This window comes from Leuresthes tenuis, unplaced genomic scaffold (assembly GCF_036924035.1).
Source record: "Leuresthes tenuis unplaced genomic scaffold, fLeuTen1.0.hap1 SCAF_125, whole genome shotgun sequence".
In the NCBI taxonomy this organism is placed as follows: Eukaryota; Metazoa; Chordata; class Actinopteri; order Atheriniformes; family Atherinopsidae; genus Leuresthes; species Leuresthes tenuis.
Genome location: NW_027325479.1, coordinates 73,272 through 95,105, shown reverse-complemented (window position 1 = coordinate 95,105; position 21,834 = coordinate 73,272). Strand labels below are relative to the sequence as shown.

The following is a 21,834-nucleotide window of genomic DNA, read 5'->3' as shown; positions in this document are numbered from 1 at the left end:
TGTTTTTTTGTTTAAATCTATCGAGACATTGATATGAAGGTAAAAGCCGTTTTAACATAGTTTGAGTGAAGGAATTGATTTTATAGATAAAATCCCAAATCATGCAGAACTCCTCAAAAGGGGCGTATGGTTTAATCACAAGTGTGGTTCTTTCTCATTCAGGGTAGTATGAGGAAGTTTATGCTTGAAATATATGTAGAAATGGGTACATATGAAGGACAAAGCAGTGTTAACTTAGTTTGAGTGAAGGAATTCATTTTATACATAAAATCCCAAATCATGCAGAACGTATGAAAAGAAGCTTATTCTCGGATTCCTGATCCTTCAGTTTTGCTCTTTCTTCTACTGCAAAATACAATGTTGTTCTTTGTTGAAGTCGATCTAGACATTGATAAATATGAATGAAAAAGCAGTTTTAACTTGGTTTGAGTGAATGAATTCATTTTATACATAAAATCCGAAATCGTGCAGAACTCATGAAAATAAGCTTATTCTCGGATTCCTAAAACTTTTGATTTGCTCTTTCTTTTATTGCAAAGTACAACGTTGTTTTTTGTTTAAATCTATCGAGACATTGATAAATATGAAGGTAAAAGCCGTTTTAACATAGTTTGAGTGAAGGAATTGATTTTATAGATAAAATCCCAAATCATGCAGAACTCCTCAAAAGGGAGGTATGGCTTAATCACAAGTGTGGCTCTTTCCCATTCAGGGTAATATGAGGAAGTTTATGCTTGAAATATATGTAGAAATGGGTACATATGAAGGACAAAGCAGTGTTAACTTAGTTTGCGTGAAAAAAATCATTTTATACAAAAAATCCGAAATCGTGCAGAACTCATGAAAATAAGCTTATTCTCGGATTCCTAAAACTTTTGATTTGCACTTTCTTTTACTGCAAAATACAACGTTGTTTTTTGTTGAAATCTATCTAGACATTGATAAATACCAGCCGAAACTCTGCTGCCGCTTTTGATAATTTATGGTTGGGCATTCTTACCTTTTCTTACCCACTTTTTACAAATTATGATCTTACATTCACACCTACTTGCAGTCGAACACCTTCTCATCCACTTATGATCATGTGCGGTTGGGCTTTCGCACCTTTTCTTACCCATTTTTCAGTAATTATGGGTGGACATTCAGACCTTCTTGCAGCCGAAAACCTCCGCTCCTCTTTTGATCATACATTGTCGGGCATTCACACCTTGTCTTACCCGCTTTTTACAAACTTTAGTCGGACATTCAAACCTTCTTGCAGCTGAACCACCTCCGCTCCCTGTTTTGATCATATATGGTCTGGCAATAGTACCTTTTCTTACCCGTTTGTGAGTAATTATGGCTGGACATTCACACCTTCTTGCAGCCGAACAAAACCTCTCCCGCTTTTGATGATATATGGTCCGGCATTTTTACCTTTTCTAACACATTTTTCAGCAATTATGGTCGGACATTCACACCTACTCACAGACGAACACCTCCGCTCCCACATTTGATAGTGTATAGTCGGGCATTCTCACCCTTTCTCATCAGCTTTTTGCAAATTATGATCTGATATTCTCACCTACTTGCAGTCGAACAGCTCTGCTCCCGCTTTTGATTAGGTTTGGTTGGATATTCGAACATTTTCTTAATGCTTTTTACAAACTTTTGTCGGACATTCAAACCTTCTTGTAGCCGAACACATCCACTCCTGCTTTTGATGATGTATGATTTGGCATTCGCATCTTTTCTTACCCATTTTTCAGTAATTATTTCGGACATTCAGACCTTCTTGCAACTGAACACCTCTGCTCCCGCTTTTGATGGTGTATTGTCGGGCTTTCGAGCCTTTTCTTCCCCGATTTTTACAAATTATGGTTGGACATTCAGACCTTGCAGCCGAAAACCTCCGCTCCCTCTTTTGATCATACATTGTCGGGCATTCGCCCCTTGTCTTACACGGTTTTTACAAACTTTAGTCAGACATTCACACCTTGCAGCTGAACCACCTCCATTCCCTGTTTTGATCATGTGTGGTCTGGAAATACTACCTTTTCTTCCCCCGTTTGTGAGTAATTATGGCTGGACATTCACACCTACTTGCAGCCGAAAAACCACCACTCCCGCTTTTGTTGATGTATTGTCTGGAATTCTAGTCTTTTCTATCACATTTTTCAGCAATTATGATCTGACATTCACACCTACTTGCAGTCGAACAGCTCTGCTCCCGCTTTTGATTATGTTCGGTTGGATATTCAAACCTTTTCTTAACTGCTTTTTACAAACTTTGGTCGGACGTTCACACCTTCTTGCAGCCGAACACCCCCGCTTCCGCTTTTGATGGTATATATTCGGGTATTCGAACCTTCTCTTACCCGCTTTTTACAAACCATGGTTGGACTTTCATACCTTCTTGTAGCTGAACAACTCCACTCCTGCTTTTGATGATTTATGGTTGGACATTCGCATCTTTTCCTACCCATTTTTCAGTAATTATGGGTGGATATTCACATCTTCTTGCAGCTGAACACCTCCTCTCCCGCTAATGATCATGTAAGGTTTGATATTCGAAAATTTTCTTTCATGTTTTAAAGCAATTATTAATGGACATTCACACCTACTTGCAGCCGAACACCACCTCTCCCGCTTTTGATGATGTATGGACCGGCATTCTTACCTTTTCTAACACATTTTTCAGCAATTATGGTTGGAGAATCACACCTACTCACAGCCGAACAACTCCGCTACCGCATTTGATGGTGTATAGTCGGGATTTGTCACCCTTTCTCATCAGCTTTTTGCAAATTATTCTCTGACATTCACACCTACTTGCAGTCGAACAGCTCTGCTCCCGCTTTTGATTATGTTTGGTTAGATATTCGAACCTTTTCTTAACTGCTTTTTTACAAACTTTGGTCGGACGTTCACACCTTCTTGCAGCGGAACACCTCCGCTCCCTCTTTTGATGGTGTATGTTCGGGCATTTGAACCTTTTCTTACCCGCTTTTTACAAACCAGGGTCGGACTTTCACACCTTTTAGTAGCCGAACAACTCCGCTCCCGCTATTGATTGTGTACAGTCGGGTATTTTAACCTTTTCTTACCCGCTTTTTACCAAATATGGTCGGACATTCACACCGTCTTACAGCGGAACACCTCCTCTCCTATGATCATGTACGGTTTGATATTCGAAAATTTACTTTCTTGTTTTAAAGCAATTATTGATGGACATTCAAACCTTCTTTTTGATGGTGTATAGTCGGGCTTTCGAGCCTTTTCTTCCCGGTTTTTACAAACCATGGACGGACTTTCACACCTTCTTGTAGCCGAACAACTCCGCTCCCGCTATTGATTGTGTACAGTCGGGCATTCTCACCCTTTCTCATCAGCTTTTTGCAAATTATGATCTGACATTCACACCTACTTGCAGTCGAACAGCTCTGCTCCCGCTTTTGATTATGTATGGTTGGATATTCGAACCTTTTCTTAACTGCTTTTTACAAACTTTGGTTGGACGTTCACACCTTCTTGTAGCCGAACACATGAACTCCTGCTTTTGATGATGTATGGTTGGGCATTCGCACCTTTTTTTTACCCATTTTTCAGGTATTATGGGTGGACATTCACACCTTCTTGCAGCTGAACACCTCCTCTCCCACTTATGATCATGTGTGGTTTGATTTTCGAAAATTTTCTTTCATGTTTTCTAGCAATTATTGATGGACATTTAGACCTTCTTGCAGCTGAACACCACCTCTCCCGGTTTTGATTATGTATGGACCGGCATTTTTACCTTTTCTAACACATTTTCAGCAATTATGGTTGGAGATTCACACCTACTCACAGCCGAACAACTCCGCTACCGCATTTGATGGTGTATAGTCGGGCATTCTCACCCTTTCTCATCAGCTTTTTGCAAATTATGATCTGACATTCACACCTACTTCCAGTCGAACACCTCTGCTCCCGCTTTTGATTATGTTTGGTTAGATATTCAAACCTTTTCTTAACTGCTTTTTACAAACTTTGGTCGGACGTTCACAATATCTTGCAGCCGAACACCTCCGCTTCCGCTTTTGATGGTGTATATTCGGGCATACGAACCTTTTCTTACCCGCTTTTTACAAACCAAGGTCGGACTTTCACACCTTCTCTTAGCTGAACAACTCCGCTCCCTCTTTTGATTGTGTACAGTCGGGTAATTTAACCTTTTCTTACCCGCTTTTTACCATCTATGGTCGGACATTCACACCGTCTTACAGCGGAACACCTCCGCTCCCTCTTTTGATGATGTATGGTTAGGCATTCGCAACTTTTCTTACCCATTTTTCAGTAATTATGGGTAGACATTCACACCTTCTTGCAGCTGAACACCTCCTCTCCCGCTTATGATCATATGCAGTTTGATATTCGAAAATTTTCTTTCATTTTTTCTAGCAATTATTGATGGACATTCAGACCGTCTTGCAGCTGAACACCTCCGCTCCCACTTTTGATGGTGTATAGTCGGGCTTTCGAGCCTTTTCTTCCCCGGTTTTTACAAATTATGGTTGGACATTCAGACCTTCTTACAGCAGAACGCCTCCGCTCCCTGTTTTGATTATGTATGGTTTGACATTCGCACCTTCTCTCACTCGCCTTTTACTATGGTCGGCCATTCACAGTTTCCTCTCCACCATACTTGTATGGTGGGATATTCACACCCACCTGCATCCGAAGACCTCCGCCCCAAATTTTGTTGATATTTAGTCGGACATTCGCACCTTACCCGCTTTTGGCAAACTATGGCCTTCTTGCAGCCAAACACCTCTGATCTCGCTTTTGATGATGTAAGGTTGGGCATTCAGACCTTGCTTCACCTGCTTTTCACCAAATATAGTCGGACATTCACACCCACTTGCATCCGAAGACCTCCGCCCCAAATTTTGTTGATATTTAGTCGGACATTCGCACCTTACCCGCTTTTGGCAAACTATGGCCTTCTTGCAGCCAAACACCTCTGATCTCGCTTTTGATGATGTAAGGTTGGGCATTCAGACCTTGCTTCACCTGCTTTTCACCAAATATAGTCGGACATTCACACCCACTTGCATCCGAAGACCTCCGCCCCAAATTTTGTTGATATTTAGTCGGACATTCGCACCTTACCCGCTTTTGGCAAAGTATGGCCTTCTTGCAGCCAAACACCTCTGATCTCGCTTTTGATGATGTAAGGTTGGGCATTCAGACCTTGCTTCACCTGCTTTTCACCAAATATAGTCGGACATTCACACCTTCTTGCAGCCCAACACTTTCGCTCCACCTTTTAGTGTTCTATCACACCTTTTTTTCACCGCATTTTATACATTATGGTTGGAAATTTTCAACCACTCTCATCCGAAGACCTCGCCTCCCGCTTTTGTTAATATATTTGAACTTTAGTCGGACATTCAAACCTTCTTGCAGCTGAACCACCTCCGCTCCCTGTTTTGATCATATATGGTCTGGCAATACTACCTTTTCTTACCCGTTTGTGAGTAATTATGGCTGGACATTCACACCTACTTGCAGCCGAACACAACCTCTCTCGCTTTTGATGATGTATGGACCGGCATTCTTACCCTTTTCTAACACATTTTTCAGCAATTATGGTCGGAGATTCACACCTACTCACAGCCGAACAACTCCGCTCCCGCATTTGATGGTGTATAGTCGGGCATTCTCACCCTTTCTCATCAGCTTTTTGCAAATTATGATCTGACATTCACACCTACTTGCAGTCGAACAGCTCTGCTCCCGCTTTTGATTATGTATGGTTGGATATTCGAACCTTTTCTTAACTGCTTTTTACAAACTTTGGTTGGACGTTCACACCTTCTTGTAGCCGAACACATGAACTCCTGCTTTTGATGATGTATGGTTGGGCATTCGCACCTTTTTTTTACCCATTTTTCAGGTATTATGGGTGGACATTCACACCTTCTTGCAGCTGAACACCTCCTCTCCCACTTATGATCATGTGTGGTTTGATTTTCGAAAATTTTCTTTCATGTTTTCTAGCAATTATTGATGGACATTTAGACCTTCTTGCAGCTGAACACCACCTCTCCCGATTTTGATTATGTATGGACCGGCATTTTTACCTTTTCTAACACATTTTTCAGCAAATATAGTCGGACATTCACACCTTCTTGCAGCCGAACACTTTCGCTCCACCTTTTAGTGTTCTATCACACCTTTTTTTCACCGCATTTTATACATTATGGTTGGAAATTTTCAACCACTCTCATCCGAAGACCTCTCCTCCCGCTTTTGTTAATATATTTGAACTTTAGTTGGACATTCAAACCTTCTTGCAGCTGAACCACCTCCGCTCCCTGTTTTGATCATATATGGTCTGGCAATACTACCTTTTCTTACCCGTTTGTGAGTAATTATGGCTGGACATTCACACCTACTTGCAGCCGAACACAACCTCTCTCGCTTTTGATGATGTATGGACCGGCATTCTTACCCTTTTCTAACACATTTTTCAGCAATTATGGTCGGAGATTCACACCTACTCACAGCCGAACAACTCCGCTCCCGCATTTGATGGTGTATAGTCGGGCATTCTCACCCTTTCTCATCAGCTTTTTGCAAATTATGATCTGACATTCACACCTACTTGCAGTCGAACAGCTCTGCTCCCGCTTTTGATTATGTATGGTTGGATATTCGAACCTTTTCTTAACTGCTTTTTACAAACTTTGGTTGGACGTTCACACCTTCTTGTAGCCGAACACATGAACTCCTGCTTTTGATGATGTATGGTTGGGCATTCGCACCTTTTTTTTACCCATTTTTCAGGTATTATGGGTGGACATTCACACCTTCTTGCAGCTGAACACCTCCTCTCCCACTTATGATCATGTGTGGTTTGATTTTCGAAAATTTTCTTTCATGTTTTCTAGCAATTATTGATGGACATTTAGACCTTCTTGCAGCTGAACACCACCTCTCCCGATTTTGATTATGTATGGACCGGCATTTTTACCTTTTCTAACACATTTTTCAGCAATTATGGTTGGAGATTCACACCTACTTACAGCCGAACAACTCCGCTACCGCATTTGATGGTGTATAGTCGGGCATTCTCACCCTTTCTCATCAGCTTTTTGCAAATTATGATCTGACATTCACACCTACCTTCCAGTGGAACAGCTCTGCTCCCGCTTTTGATTATGTTTGGTTAGATATTCGAACCTTTTCTTAACTGCTTTTTACAAACTTTGGTCGGACGTTCACAATATCTTGCAGCCGAACACCTCCGCTTCCGCTTTTGATGGTGTATATTCGGGCATACGAACCTTTTCTTACCCGCTTTTTACAAACCAAGGTCAGACTTTCACACCTCTTAGCTGAACAACTCCGCTCCCTCTTTTGATTGTGTACAGTCGGGTATTTTAACCTTTTCTTACCCGCTTTTTACCATCTATGGTCGGACATTCACACCGTCTTACAGCGGAACACCTCCGCTCCCTCTTTTGATGATGTATGGTTAGGCATTCGCACCTTTTCTTACCCATTTTTCAGTAATTATGGGTAGACAGTCACACCTTCTTGCAGCTGAACACCTCCTCTCCCGCTTATGATCATGTGCAGTTTGATATTCGAAAATTTTCTTTCATGTTTTCTAGCAATTATTGATGGACATTCAGACCGTCTTGCAGCTGAACACCTCCGCTCCCACTTTTGATGGTGTATAGTCGGGCTTTCGAGCCTTTTCTTCCCCGGTTTTTACAAATTATGGTTGGACATTCAGACCTTCTTACACCAGAACACCTCCGCTCCCTGTTTTGATTATGTATGGTTTGACATTCGCACCTTCTCTCACTCGCCTTTTACTATGGTCGGCCATTCACAGCTTCCTCTCCACCATACTTGTATGGTGGGATATTCACACCCACCTGCATCCGAAGACCTCCGCCCCCACTTTTGTTGATATTTAGTCGGTCATTCGCACCTTACCCGCTTTTGGCAAACTATGGCCTTCTTGCAGCCAAACACCTCTGATCTCGCTTTTGATGATGTAAGGTTGGGCATTCAGACCTTGCTTCACCTGCTTTTCACCAAATATAGTCGGACATTCACACCCACTTGCATCCGAAGACCTCCGCCCCAAATTTTGTTGATATTTAGTCGGACATTCGCACCTTACCCGCTTTTGGCAAACTATGGCCTTCTTGCAGCCAAACACCTCTGATCTCGCTTTTGATGATGTAAGGTTGGGCATTCAGACCTTGCTTCACCTGCTTTTCACCAAATATAGTCGGACATTCACACCTTCTTGCAGCCGAACACTTCCGCTTTTAGTGTTCTATGAGGCATTCACATATTTTTTTCACCGTATTTTATAGATTATGGTTGGAAATTCTCACCCACTCTCATCCGAAGACCTCTCCTCCCGCTTTTGTTAATATATAGTCGGGCATTCGAACCATTTCTTACCCGCTTTTTACAAATTATGGTCGAACATTCACACCTACTTGCAGCTGAATACTTCCGCTCCACCTTTTAGGTATGTATGGTTGGCATTTGCACCTCTTTTTATACTGATTGCTGAAGATTAAGTTGTTCTTTCTCAAACTACAAATTTTTTTTAATTGTTGAAACTTGATTTGAAGTGGATAAATAAGGAGGACAAACAGTTTTAAGTCAGGCTGATAGAAGGAATTAATTTTATAGCAAAATCTGTATTTCGTCATATGTCGAGAGATGCTTATTGCTGAAGAAGTTCTTTCTCATTCTACAAAGTACAACGTTGTTTATCGTTGAAACTTGATTAGACATGAATAAATATGAAGGACAAAGCAGTCTTAACTTGGTTTGAGTTAATGAATTCGTTTTATAGGAGAATCCGAATTCGTGCATAACTCATAAAATAGAGCTTATTTTCGGATTCCTGAAGAATGAGTCTGGTTCTTTCTCATAATACAAAATTTGTTGTTTATTGTTGAAACTTCATCAGAAGTGAAGAAATAAATGAATGCCTATCAACAAATGTGGGATCTAAACTCTAGTGCTTCCTCTAAAATAATTTCCTTTCTCAATTTAGAAATGTGTGTGTGTAAGTCACAACACCCGTGACACAAAAACGGCTTTCTTTTCTGTACACTCTGCACTATGAGCACACACACCAAATCAGAAAGGCTTTTTTCTCTCTTTTCTACATTATGGACTGTGGGGACACAAAACCGCTCTCTCTCTTTTTTTTTTTTTATCGTGTGCCAGGGCGTTGTCTCACGTATTAGATTATGCTTAAGATACGAATGGGTTTATCAGTCACATCAGAATCCATACATACTGATCCTCCCGTAATAAAATGGTCGGATCTTATCAAACACACTTTGTTTCTTGTGACAATCAAGTCAGCGAAACAGCGTATACACGTCAAGACACTGAATCAAGTTTGCCACAAGAACTCATAAGTTTGGCAGTATTGCTCTGCCGTCAGCAATCATACACCCATTTTATTTTCGTGAGACATGTGCAAGCACCTGTTCATCTACTGTTCTATCACTATGAATTAGTGATCTATTATCAATAAGGATACTTCTACAACTACTATCAAAGTATGTCCGGACTTCTTATGTTGTCAGTTGCTATATATGAATAAGTGGGTAGCTACTGACAAGCATTAAGCATGTCACACAGCCCAAACATATAACATTTCAGGACACACCACACAGTTAACAACCACAGTGAAGTGTCAAAGCCCAAACATTCAACAGGACACTTACACAACACATTCAAATCAAACAGTCAGACAACATACAAGAACATATACCCCAGCCGGCATTGCTCCCTGCCTATTTTCCTACAGCTCACTATGTGTGCGCACACCTTTATTCACAAACTCTTCAACTTATACTCTTTTACCGAAGCTGCTACAGCTCGATTGGCCGAATACCCTTAGATCCTATTTCGGTGAATTACACATCTGCCTTACATGTAACAGATTAGCGGTTTAGCAGTTTTAATTTAGTTTGAGTGAAGGAATTAATTTTATAGCAAAATCCGAAATCGTGAAGCACTCATGAAAGTAAGCTTATTCTCGGATTCCTGAAACTTTAGATTTGCTCTTTTTTTTACTGCAAAGTACAACGTTGTTTTTTTTGTTTAAATCTTTCTAGACACGGTAAATATTAAGGACAAAGCAGTTTTCACATAGTTTGAGTGAAGGAATTCATTTTATAGATAAAATCCCAAGAGTCTGCTGAGAAAAGAGAGTGAATGCGAAGTAGACTTTAACACGGCTATGGGAGCGAGCCGAGTGTGGGCTAACCGGGAGAATTGCTTGAAAGAAATGCGACACCGAATGAGCGATCAGAATAAAGCCTCAATACGGGATTCTCGTGGTGTTTTTGTTGCTGCCTTGTCTTTTGCACAGAGTAAAAGACAAGGCAGCCATCGAATAGGGCCCGATTGTTCCTAGTTGGTCAGCCGAGGAGCAAGGGGGGGGGGAGCAAGCGTCTCAACCAAGCAAAGCTCACCATGGGGAAGGTGGCTATGCCAACTAGCCTGATGCCCTGCTCCCGCAGTGACGGATAATCGTACTCTGGTTTCTCTTCATAACGTACAAGTCTTTCGCCTTTTACTAAAGATTTCTGTGGAGAGCAGCACTAATGAGTTGTTTCTATTTTTGGCAGGCTTTACCTTTGCGGGTGAAGCCCTTTCTGTCTGTGCAAAAGAAATCTTCTTACTGTGCAGAGTGACTTCTCTGAGTAGAGTCGCCTTACTTGTTGCGACTGTGCCGATGTTCGAAGCTGGAGTGCAAAGTTGTTGCTTGAATGGAGCGTGCGGGAGTGCAAAGTTATACCATTTAAAAGGGCTGAAGAGTGCTCAGTGCAGCGGGTGGGCGACACTCTGGCCACCTTGAAAACCGAGGTTACATCCACTACCAGGGGCAGCCCAAGTTCTGCCGCAAGTGTGGTGAGCATGGGCACCTGGTTGAGGCTTGTACCAAGGTGTTATGTGGGAAGAGCAGAGAAATTGGGCAAACTTTTGGAGAGTGTCCAAATGGCAGGAAATGTAATCTCTGTGGAGAATTAAATCACCTCTTCAGAGATTGCCCTAAATCTTTTGCCAACAAATTAAAGACGGTAAAGCCACAGTCAAGCCAACAAAGAGAAGGACCAAAGGTGGCAGTTGGTGAACAAAGTGAAGAGGTTGACCCAATAAATTCAAACTTCCCGCCAAAAGCTTGGATTGGAAGTGAGGAGCAAAAAGGGGAGGGGCCTGTAGAGGCCTCACCACTCAGTGTTGAAGTCTGTGAGAATTCACAGGCAGAGGGTGGAGCTACGCTAAATGAGGAGGAAGAGCAGACAGGTGAGTCTAGTGAAGATACTCACCTCCCCGAAGGTCAACAGCCGAAGAGGACGGCATCTGAGCCTCTGATTCCCCAGTGGTATCAGAGAAGAGGGGAAGGGTTAGGTCCCTTTCAGACAGTTCTTCAGTGGAAGAACCAAGAGTCTTCCCCTCCGACTCACCAAATGAGGTCTCCTTTTTAACTTCAGCTCTGCAATCAACCCCCAGGGACTCAAAGTTAAATGCAACATGGCGTCAGAGGCCAACACCGAGAGTCCCAAAAGGAAATATAGATCACCCTACTCACTTTTCACCTAAAGAAATGAAGGAAGAGCTAGTTTCCCAAGAAATAACCTGTGTGTAATTTGTTTTGATAACTTAGAAAAACGAAAATGACATACCTACTTTCCTTTATGCTTTTAATGGTTCTCACCTTCTCAACACTATAAATGTGAGAAGTGTGAAATCAAAGACAAGAGCCCAGAGTATTTTATCCTTCTTAGACTCCATAAAATCAGATGTGTTTTTAATACAAGAATGTGGACTACCTTTTTTAAAAAACCATAGACAGTGGGAGGAAATGTGGCCCCATTTATCGATATGGAGTGGCTCAAATCAAAATAAAAATGATGGTGTGGCCATTCTAATTAAAAATCCGCATGTTCTGGTGAAAGGTAGCACAGTGGTGAGAGACGGACGGGCACTTTTAGCACACTTGAATTTTATGGGGCAAGACTTTAACCTCTTAAATATTTATGGTTTCAATGGAAAAAAATGAAAGGTATGACCTTTTAGAAGATATACAGCTTTACATGCTAGGGCAAGTACCTTTAGTTGTAGGAGGGGATTTTAACTGTATCTTGAGCAGGAAAGATAGAAAAAGAGCAGGGGTAGATTTTAAAGTGGATAAGACTTTGATTTTACTTCAGGGCATATGCAGGGATTTTAAGCTTACTGACTGTTTTAAAACCATGCATCCCAGAGAGGAGGGCTTCACCTGGTTTAGTCATGATGGCACCAGAGCCTCTCGCATTGATTATTTCTTTACTAGAGATTGCCCACCCACTGATGTTAGATTAACCCCTGTTTTCTTTTCAGACCACCTTATGCTCTCCTGCACCCTTTCACCCCCTTCTGGTGTGACGGTAGGAAGTGGTCTGTGGAAACTCAACTGTTCCCTGTTGGAGGATGAAATCATAGTCAGTCAGTACAGGGAATGTTATAAAGAGTGGCAGACCCTTCAAGACCTCTACGAAACACATGCACAATGGTGGGAAATGGTGAAGGAAACGACCCAGACTTTTTTTAAACAGCAAGGTAAACGTAAAAAATGGAAAGAGAATAGATGTATGATGGGACTACATAAACGGTTACAGCGCTACTTTAAACTAAATCAGTGTGGCATAGACTTTAAAGAAGAAATCAAAGATGTCAAAAAGGAAATGTCAGTTTTAGCAGAAATAAAGAGTAAAGGAATTTTTGTAAGAAGCAGGGAGCAGGAAATTGAGGAAGGTGAAAAAGAAAGAAAGTTATAAATAAAAAGGAGTGTATTCAAAATCTAAAAAGAGAAGATGGGTTTTTAACAAAATCCACACAAGAGATGATTGAAACTGTACATACCTTTTATAGTAACATGTACAAAGAGAAACCAGTGCACTTGGAAACATCGGCAGAAATCTTAAAATTCGTTGACAAAACCGTAAAAGAGAATGCACACTTGACACAGAATTTTACTGCTTTAGAGTTAAAAAAATGCCTAACAGGTTTTAAGAGAAGTCGAGCTCCGGGTTTAGACGGGCTTCCTGCAGAATTCTATCTGACCTATTGGGACCTTTTATCATCAGACATTTTAGATGTTTTTAAAGATTTTGAAAAACTCGACCGACTGCCTGACAGTTTTAGAGTGGGAATAGTGACTCTACTTTATAAAAAAAATGATAAGACTGACCTAAAGAATTGGAGGCCCATCACACTTTTAAACTTTGACTGTAAACTTTTTAGCAAGGTTTTAGCGACACGGATGTCCTCTGTTTTAGAGGAGGTAATTCACCCAGACCAAGCTTGTGCCATCTCAGGGAGACAACTCACCGACAGCCTCGTACTGATTCGAGACATCATTGATTACGCTAGAGACAGAAACACCCGGCTTGTCATCTTAAATTTAGACTTTGAAAAAGCATTTGATCGGGTCTCGCATCAATATCTCTTTCAGGTGTTGAAGCCATCGAAAAGGGCCCGATTGTTCCTACTTGGTGAGCTTTGCTTTGTTGAGACGCTTGCCCCCCCCCCCCCCCCCCCCCCCCCCCCCCTGCTCCTCGGCTGACCAAGTAGAAACAATCTATTCGATGGCTGCCTTGTCTTTTACTCTGTGCAAAAGACAAGGCAGCCACAAACACCACGGGAACACCGTATTGAGGCTTTGTTCTGACCGCTCATTCGGTGTCGCGTTTCTTTCAAGCAATTCTCCCGGTTAGCCGACACTCGGCTCGCTCCCATAGCCGTGTTAAAGTCCACTTCGCATTCACTCTCTTTTCTCTGCAGACTCTTGGGATTTTATCTATAAAATGAATTCCTTCACTCAAACTATGTTAAAACTGCTTTGTCGTTCATATTTACCATGTCTAGAAAGATTTAAACAAAAAAAACCAACGTTGTAAAGTAAACAAGTAAACTTGTAAAGTTTCAGGAATCCGAGAATAAGCTTACTTTCATGAGTGCTTCACGATTTCGGATTTTGCTATAAAATGAATTCCTTCACTTAAACTAAATTAAAACTGCTAAACCGCTAATCTGTTACATGTAAGGCAGATGTCAAATTCACCGAAATAGGATCTAAGGGTATTCGGCCAATCGAGCTGTAGCAGCTTCGGTAAAAGAGTATAAGTTGAAGAGTTTGTGAATAAAGGTGTGCGCACACATAGTGTGCTGTACGAAAATAGGCAGGGAGCAATGCCGGCTGGGGTCTTGTATGTTGTCTGACTGTTTGATTTGAATGTGTTGTGTAAGTGTCCTGTTGAATGTTACATGTTTGGGCTTTGACACACTTCACTGTGGTTGTTAACTGTGTGGTGTGTCCTGAAATGTTATATGTTTGGGCTGTGTGACATGCTTAATGCTTGTCAGTAGCTACCCACTTATTCATATATAGCAACTGACAACATAAGAAGTCCGGACATACTTTGATAGTAGTTGTAGAAGTATCCTTATTGATAATAGATCACTAAGATCCGACCATTTTATTACGGGAGGATCAGTATGTATGGATTCTGATGTGACTGATAAACCCATTCGTATCTTAAGCATAATCTAATACGTGAGACAACGCCCTGGCACACGATAAACAAAAAAAAAGAGAGAGAGCGGTTTTGTGTCCCCACAGTCCATAATGTAGAAAAGAGAGAAAAAAGCCTTTCTGATTTGGTGTGTGTGCTCATAGTGCAGAGTGTAGAGAAAAGAAAGCCGTTTTGGTGTCACGGGTGTTGTGACTTACACACACACATTTCTAAATTGAGAAAGGAAATTATTTTAGAGGAAGCACTAGAGTTTAGATCCCACATTTGTTGATAGGCATTCATTTATTTCTTCACTTCTGATGAAGTTTCAACAATAAACAACAAACTTTGTATTATGAGAAAGAACCAGACTAATTCTTCAGGAATCCGAAAATAAGCTCTATTTTATGAGTTATGCACGAATTCGGATTCTCCTATAAAACGAATTCATTAACTCAAACCAAGTTAAGACTGCTTTGTCCTTCATATTTATTCATGTCTAATCAAGTTTCAACGATAAACAACGTTGTACTTTGTAGAATGAGAAAGAACTTCTTCAGCAATAAGCATCTCTCGACATATGACGAAATACAGATTTTGCTATAAAATTAATTCCTTCTATCAGCCTGACTTAAAACTGTTTGTCCTCCTTATTTATCCATTTCAAATCAAGTTTCAACAATTAAAAAAAAATTGTAGTTTGAGAAAGAACAACTTAATCTTCAGCAATCAGTATAAAAAGAGGTGCAAATGCCAACCATACATACCTAAAAGGTGGAGCGGAAGTATTCAGCTGCAAGTAGGTGTGAATGTTCGACCATAATTTGTAAAAAGCGGGTAAGAAAAGGTTCGAATGCCCGACTATATATTAACAAAAGCGGGAGGAGAGCTGTTCGACTGCAAGTAGGTGTGAATGTCCAGCCATAATTACTCACAAACGGGGGAAGAAAAGGTAGTATTGCCAGACCATACATGATCAAAACAGGGAGCGGAGGTTCAGCTGCAAGGTGTGAATGTCTGACTATAGTTTGTAAAAAGCGGGTAAGACAAGGTGCGAATGCCCGACAATGTATGATCAAAAGAGAGAGCGGAGGTGTTCGGCTGCAAGGTCTGAATGTCCAACCATAATTTGTAAAAACCGGATAAGAAAAGGCTCGAAAGCCCGACTATACATCATCAAAAGCGGGAGCGGAGGTGTTCAGCTGCAAGAAGGTGTGAATGTTCGACTAAAGTTTGTAAAAAGCTGGTAAGACAAGGAGCGATGTCCCGACATTGTATGATCAAAAGCGGGAGCGGAGGTGTCCAGCTGTGAGTAGGTGTGAATGTCCGACCATAATTGCTGAAAAATGTGTTAGAAAAGGTAAGAATACTGGACCATACATCATCAAAAGCGGGAGAGGTGGTGTTCGGCTGCAAGAAGGTGTGAAAGTCCGACAATGGTTTGTAAAAAGCGGGTAATAAAAGGTTCGAATGCCCGAATATACATCATCAAAAGCGGAAGCGGAGGTGTTCGGATGCAAGAAGGTGTGAACGTCCGACCAAAGTTTGTAAAAAGCAGTGAAAAGCGAGAAAAAGCTTTTCGTGAGTTCTGCATGATTTGGGATTTTGCTTATAAAATGCATTACTTCACTCAAACTATGTTAAAACTGATTGTCCTTCATATTTACCATGTCTAGAAAGATTTAAGTCACCAAAACGGCTTTCTTTTCTCTCTTTTCTCTACACTCTGCACTATGAGCACACACACCAAATCAGAAAGGCTTTTTTCTCTCTTTTCTACATTATGGACTGTGGGGACACAAAACCGCTCTCTCTTTTTTTTTTTGATTGTGTGCCAGGGCGTTGTCTCACGTATTAGATTATGCTTAAGATACGAATGGGTTTATCAGTCACATCAGAATCCATACATACTGATCCTCCCGTAATAAAATGGTCGGATCTTATCAAACACACTTTGTTTCTTGTGACAATCAAGTCAGCGAAACAGCGTATACACGTCAAGACACTGAATCAAGTTTGCCACAAGAACTCATAAGTTTGGCAGTATTGCTCTGCCGTCAGCAATCATACACCCATTTTATTTTCGTGAGACGTGCAGGCACCTGTTCATCTACTGTTCTATCACTATGAATTAGTTTATCTATTATCAATAAGGATACTTCTACAACTACTATCAAAGTATGTCCAGACTTCTTATGTTGTCAGTTGCTATATATGAATAAGTGGGTAGCTACTGACAAGCATTAAGCATGTCACACAGCCCAAACATATAACATTTCAGGACACACCACACAGTTAACAACCACAGTGAAGTGTCAAAGCCCAAACATTCAACAGGACACTTACACAACACATTCAAATCAAACAGTCAGACAACATACAATAACATATACCCCAGCCGGCATTGCTCCCTGCCTATTTTCCTACAGCTCACTATGTGTGCGCACACCTTTATTCACAAACTCTTCAACTTATACTCTTTTACCGAAGCTGCTACAGCTCGATTGGCCGAATACCCTTAGATCCTATTTCGGTGAATTTGACATCTGCCTTACATATAACAGATTAGCGGTTTAGCAGTTTTAATTTAGTTTGAGTGAAGGAATTCATTTTATAGCGAAATCCGAAATCGTGAAGAACTCATGAAAGTAAGCTTATTCTCGGATTCCTGAAACTTTAGATTTGCTCTTTCTTTTACTGCAAAGTACAACGTTGTTTTTATTTTTTAAATCTTTCTAGACATGGTAAATATTAAGGACAAAGCAGTTTTCACATAGTTTGAAGGAATTCATTTTATAGATAAAATCCCAAGAGTCTGCTGAGAAAAGAGAGTGAATGCGAAGTAGACTTTAACACGGCTATGGGAGCGAGCCGAGTGTGGGCTAACCGGGAGAATTGCTTGAAAGAAACGCGACACCGAATGAGCGATCAGAACAAAGCCTCAATACGGGATTCTCGTGGTGTTTTTGTTGCTGCCTTGTCTTTTGCACAGAGTAAAAGACAAGGCAGCCATCGAATAGGGCCCAATTGTTCCTAGTTGGTCAGCCGAGGAGCAAGGGGGGGGGGGGAGCAAGCGTCTCAACCAAGCAAAGCTCACCATGGGGAAGGTGGCTATGCCAACTAGCCTGATGCCCTCCTCCCGCAGTGACGGATAATCGTACTCTGGTTTCTCTTCATAACGTACAAGTCTTTCGCCTTTTACTAAAGATTTCTGTGGAGAGCAGCACTAATGAGTTGTTTCTATTTTTGGCAGGCTTTACCTTTGCGGGTGAAGCCCTTTCTGTCTGTGCAAAAGAAATCTTCTTACTGTGCAGAGTGACTTCTCTGAGTAGAGTCGCCTTACTTGTTGCGACTGTGCCGATGTTCGAAGCTGGAGTGCAAAGTTGTTGCTTGAATGGTGCTTGCTGGAGCATGCGGGAGTGCAAAGTTATACCATTTAAAAGGGCTGTGAATGTCCGACCATAGTTGGTAAAAAGCGGGTAAGAAAAGGTTAAAATACCCGACTGTACAAAATCAATAGCGGGAGCGGAGTTGTTCGGCTACAAGAAGGTGTGAAAGTCCGACCATGGTTTGTAAAACATGAAAGAAAATTTTCGAAAATCAAACCACACATGATCATAAGTGGGAGAGGAGGTGTTCAGCTGCAAGAAGGTGTGAATGTCCACCCATAATACCTGAAAAATGGGTAAAAAAAAGGTGCGAATGCCCAACCATACATCATCAAAAGCAGGAGTGCATGTGTTCGGCTACAAGAAGGTGTGAACGTCCAACCAAAGTTTGTAAAAAGCAGTTAAGAAAAGGTTCGAATATCCAACCATACATAATCAAAAGCGGGAGCAGAGCTGTTCGACTGCAAGTAGGTGTGAATGTCAGATCATAATTTGCAAAAAGCTGATGAGAAAGGGTGAGAATGCCCGACTATACACCATCAAATGCGGTAGCGGAGTTGTTCGGCTGTGAGTAGGTGTGAATCTCCAACCATAATTGCTGAAAAATGTGTTAGAAAAGGTAAAAATGCCGGTCCATACATAATCAAAATCGGGAGAGGTGGTGTTCAGCTGCAAGAAGGTCTAAATGTCCATCAATAATTGCTAGAAAACATGAAAGAAAATTTTCGAAAATCAAACCACACATGATCATAAGTGGGAGAGGAGGTGTTCAGCTGCAAGAAGGTGTGAATGTCCACCCATAATACCTGAAAAATGGGTAAAAAAAAGGTGCGAATGCCCAACCATACATCATCAAAAGCAGGAGTGCATGTGTTCGGCTACAAGAAGGTGTGAACGTCCAACCAAAGTTTGTAAAAAGCAGTTAAGAAAAGGTTCGAATATCCAACCATACATAATCAAAAGCGGGAACAGAGCTGTTCGACTGCAAGTAGGTGTGAATGTCAGATCATAATTTGCAAAAAGCTGATGAGAAAGGGTGAGAATGCCCGACTATACGCCATCAAATGCGGGAGCGGAGTTGTTCGGCTGTGAGTAGGTGTGAATCTCCGACCATAATTGCTGAAAAATGTGTTAGAAAAGGTAAGAATGCCGGTCCATACATCATCAAAAGCGAGAGAGGTTGTGTTCGGCTGCAAGTAGGTGTGAATGTCCAGCCATAATTACTCACAAACGGGTAAGAAAAGGTAATATTGCCAGACCATATATGATCAAAACAGGGAGCGGAGGTGGTTCAGCTGCAAGAAGGTTTGAATGTCCGACTAAAGTTGAAATATATTAACAAAAGCGGGAGGAGAGGTCTTCGGATGAGAGTGGTTGAAAATTTCCAACCATAATGTATAAAATGCGGTGAAAAAGAGGTGTGATAGAACACTAAAAGGTGGAGCGGAAGTGTTCGGCTGCAAGAAGGTGTGAATGTCCGACTATATTTGGTGAAAAGCAGGTGAAGCAAGGTCTGAATGCCCAACCTTACATCATCAAAAGCGAGATCAGAGGTGTTTGGCTGCAAGAAGGCCATAGTTTGCCAAAAGCGGGTAAGGTGCGAATGACCGACTAAATATCAACAAAAGTGGGGGCGGAGGTCTTCGGATGCAAGTGGGTGTGAATATCCCACCATACAAGTATGGTGGAGGGGAAGCTGTGAATGGCCGACCATAGTAAAAGGCGGGTGAGAGAAGGTGCGAATGCCTAACCATACATCATCAAAACAGGGAGCAGAGGTGTTCTGCTGTAAGAAGGTGTGAATGTCCAACCATAGTTGGTAAAAAGCGGGTAAGAAAAGGTTAAAATACCCGACTGTACACAATCAATAGCGGGAGCGGAGTTGTTCAGCTAAGAGAAGGTGTGAAAGTCCGACCTTGGTTTGTAAAAAGCGGGTAAGAAAAGGTTCGTATGCCCGAATATACACCATCAAAAGCGGAAGCGGAGGTGTTCGGCTGCAAGATATTGTGAACGTCCGACCTTGGTTTGTAAAAAGCAGTTAAGAAAAGGTTCGAATATCTAACCAAACATAATCAAAAGCGGGAGCAGAGCTGTTCGACTGGAAGTAGGTGTGAATGTCAGATCATAATTTGCAAAAAGCTGATGAGAAAGGGTGAGAATGCCCGACTATACACCATCAAATGCGGTAGCGGAGTTGTTCGGCTGTGAGTAGGTGTGAATCTCCAACCATAATTGCTGAAAAATGTGTTAGAAAAGGTAAAAATGCCGGTCCATACATCATCAAAATCGGGAGATGTGGTGTTCAGCTGCAAGAAGGTCTAAATGTCCATCAATAATTGCTAGAAAACATGAAAGAAAATTTTCGAAAATCAAACCACACATGATCATAAGTGGGAGAGGAGGTGTTCAGCTGCAAGAAGGTGTGAATGTCCACCCATAATACCTGAAAAATGGGTAAAAAAAAGGTGCGAATGCCCAACCATACATCATCAAAAGCAGGAGTGCATGTGTTCGGCTACAAGAAGATGTGAACGTCCAACCAAAGTTTGTAAAAAGCAGTTAAGAAAAGGTTCGAATATCCAACCATACATAATCAAAAGCGGGAGCAGAGCTGTTCGACTGCAAGTAGGTGTGAATGTCAGAGAATAATTTGCAAAAAGCTGATGAGAAAGGGTGAGAATGCCCGACTATACACCATCAAATGCGGTAGCGGAGTTGTTCGGCTGTGAGTAGGTGTGAATCTCCAACCATAATTGCTGAAAAATGTGTTAGAAAAGGTAAAAATGCCGGTCCATACATAATCAAAATCGGGAGAGGTGGTGTTCAGCTGCAAGAAGGTCTAAATGTCCATCAATAATTGCTAGAAAACATGAAAGAAAATTTTCGAAAATCAAACCACACATGATCATAAGTGGGAGAGGAGGTGTTCAGCTGCAAGAAGGTGTGAATGTCCACCCATAATACCTGAAAAATGGGTAAAAAAAAGGTGCGAATGCCCAACCATACATCATCAAAAGCAGGAGTGCATGTGTTCGGCTACAAGAAGGTGTGAACGTCCAACCAAAGTTTGTAAAAAGCAGTTAAGAAAAGGTTCGAATATCCAACCATACATAATCAAAAGCGGGAGCAGAGCTGTTCGACTGCAAGTAGGTGTGAATGTCAGATCATAATTTGCAAAAAGCTGATGAGAAAGGGTGAGAATGCCCGACTATACACCATCAAATGCGGTAGCGGAGTTGTTCGGCTGTGAGTAGGTGTGAATCTCCAACCATAATTGCTTAAAAATGTGTTAGAAAAGGTAAAAATGCCGGTCCATACATCATCAAAATCGGGAGAGGTGGTGTTCAGCTGCAAGAAGGTCTAAATGTCCATCAATAATTGCTAGAAAACATGAAAGAAAATTTTCGAAAATCAAACCACACATGATCATCAGTGGGAGAGGAGGTGTTCAGCTGCAAGAAGGTGTGAATGTCCACCCATAATACCTGAAAAATGGGTAAAAAAAAGGTGCGAATGCCCAACCATACATCATCAAAAGCAGGAGTGCATGTGTTCAGCTACAAGAAGGTGTGAACGTCCAACCAAAGTTTGTAAAAAGCAGTTAAGAAAAGGTTCGAATATCCAACCATACATAATCAAAAGCGGGAGCAGAGCTGTTCGACTGCAAGTAGGTGTGAATGTCAGAGAATAATTTGCAAAAAGCTGATGAGAAAGGGTGAGAAATCCCGACTATACACCATCAAATGCGGTAGCGGAGTTGTTCGGCTGTGAGTAGGTGTGATTCTTCAACCATAATTGCTGAAAAATGTGTTAGAAAAGGTAAGAATGCCGGTCCATACATCATCAAAAGCGGGAGAGGTGGT

The 21,834-nt window shown here is 41.5% G+C and overlaps 2 non-coding genes across 2 annotated transcripts; both read left to right on the top strand.

Annotated features, from left to right (window-relative positions):
- Positions 1-10,556: 10,556 nt before the first annotated feature.
- LOC140287361 (U5 spliceosomal RNA) lies at positions 10,557-10,670 on the top strand. Its single transcript, XR_011911544.1, has one exon. It is a non-coding gene; the product is annotated as a U5 spliceosomal RNA (small nuclear RNA).
- A 7,069-nt stretch (positions 10,671-17,739) lies between these two features.
- LOC140287360 (U5 spliceosomal RNA) lies at positions 17,740-17,853 on the top strand. Its single transcript, XR_011911543.1, has one exon. It is a non-coding gene; the product is annotated as a U5 spliceosomal RNA (small nuclear RNA).
- Positions 17,854-21,834: the final 3,981 nt, after the last annotated feature.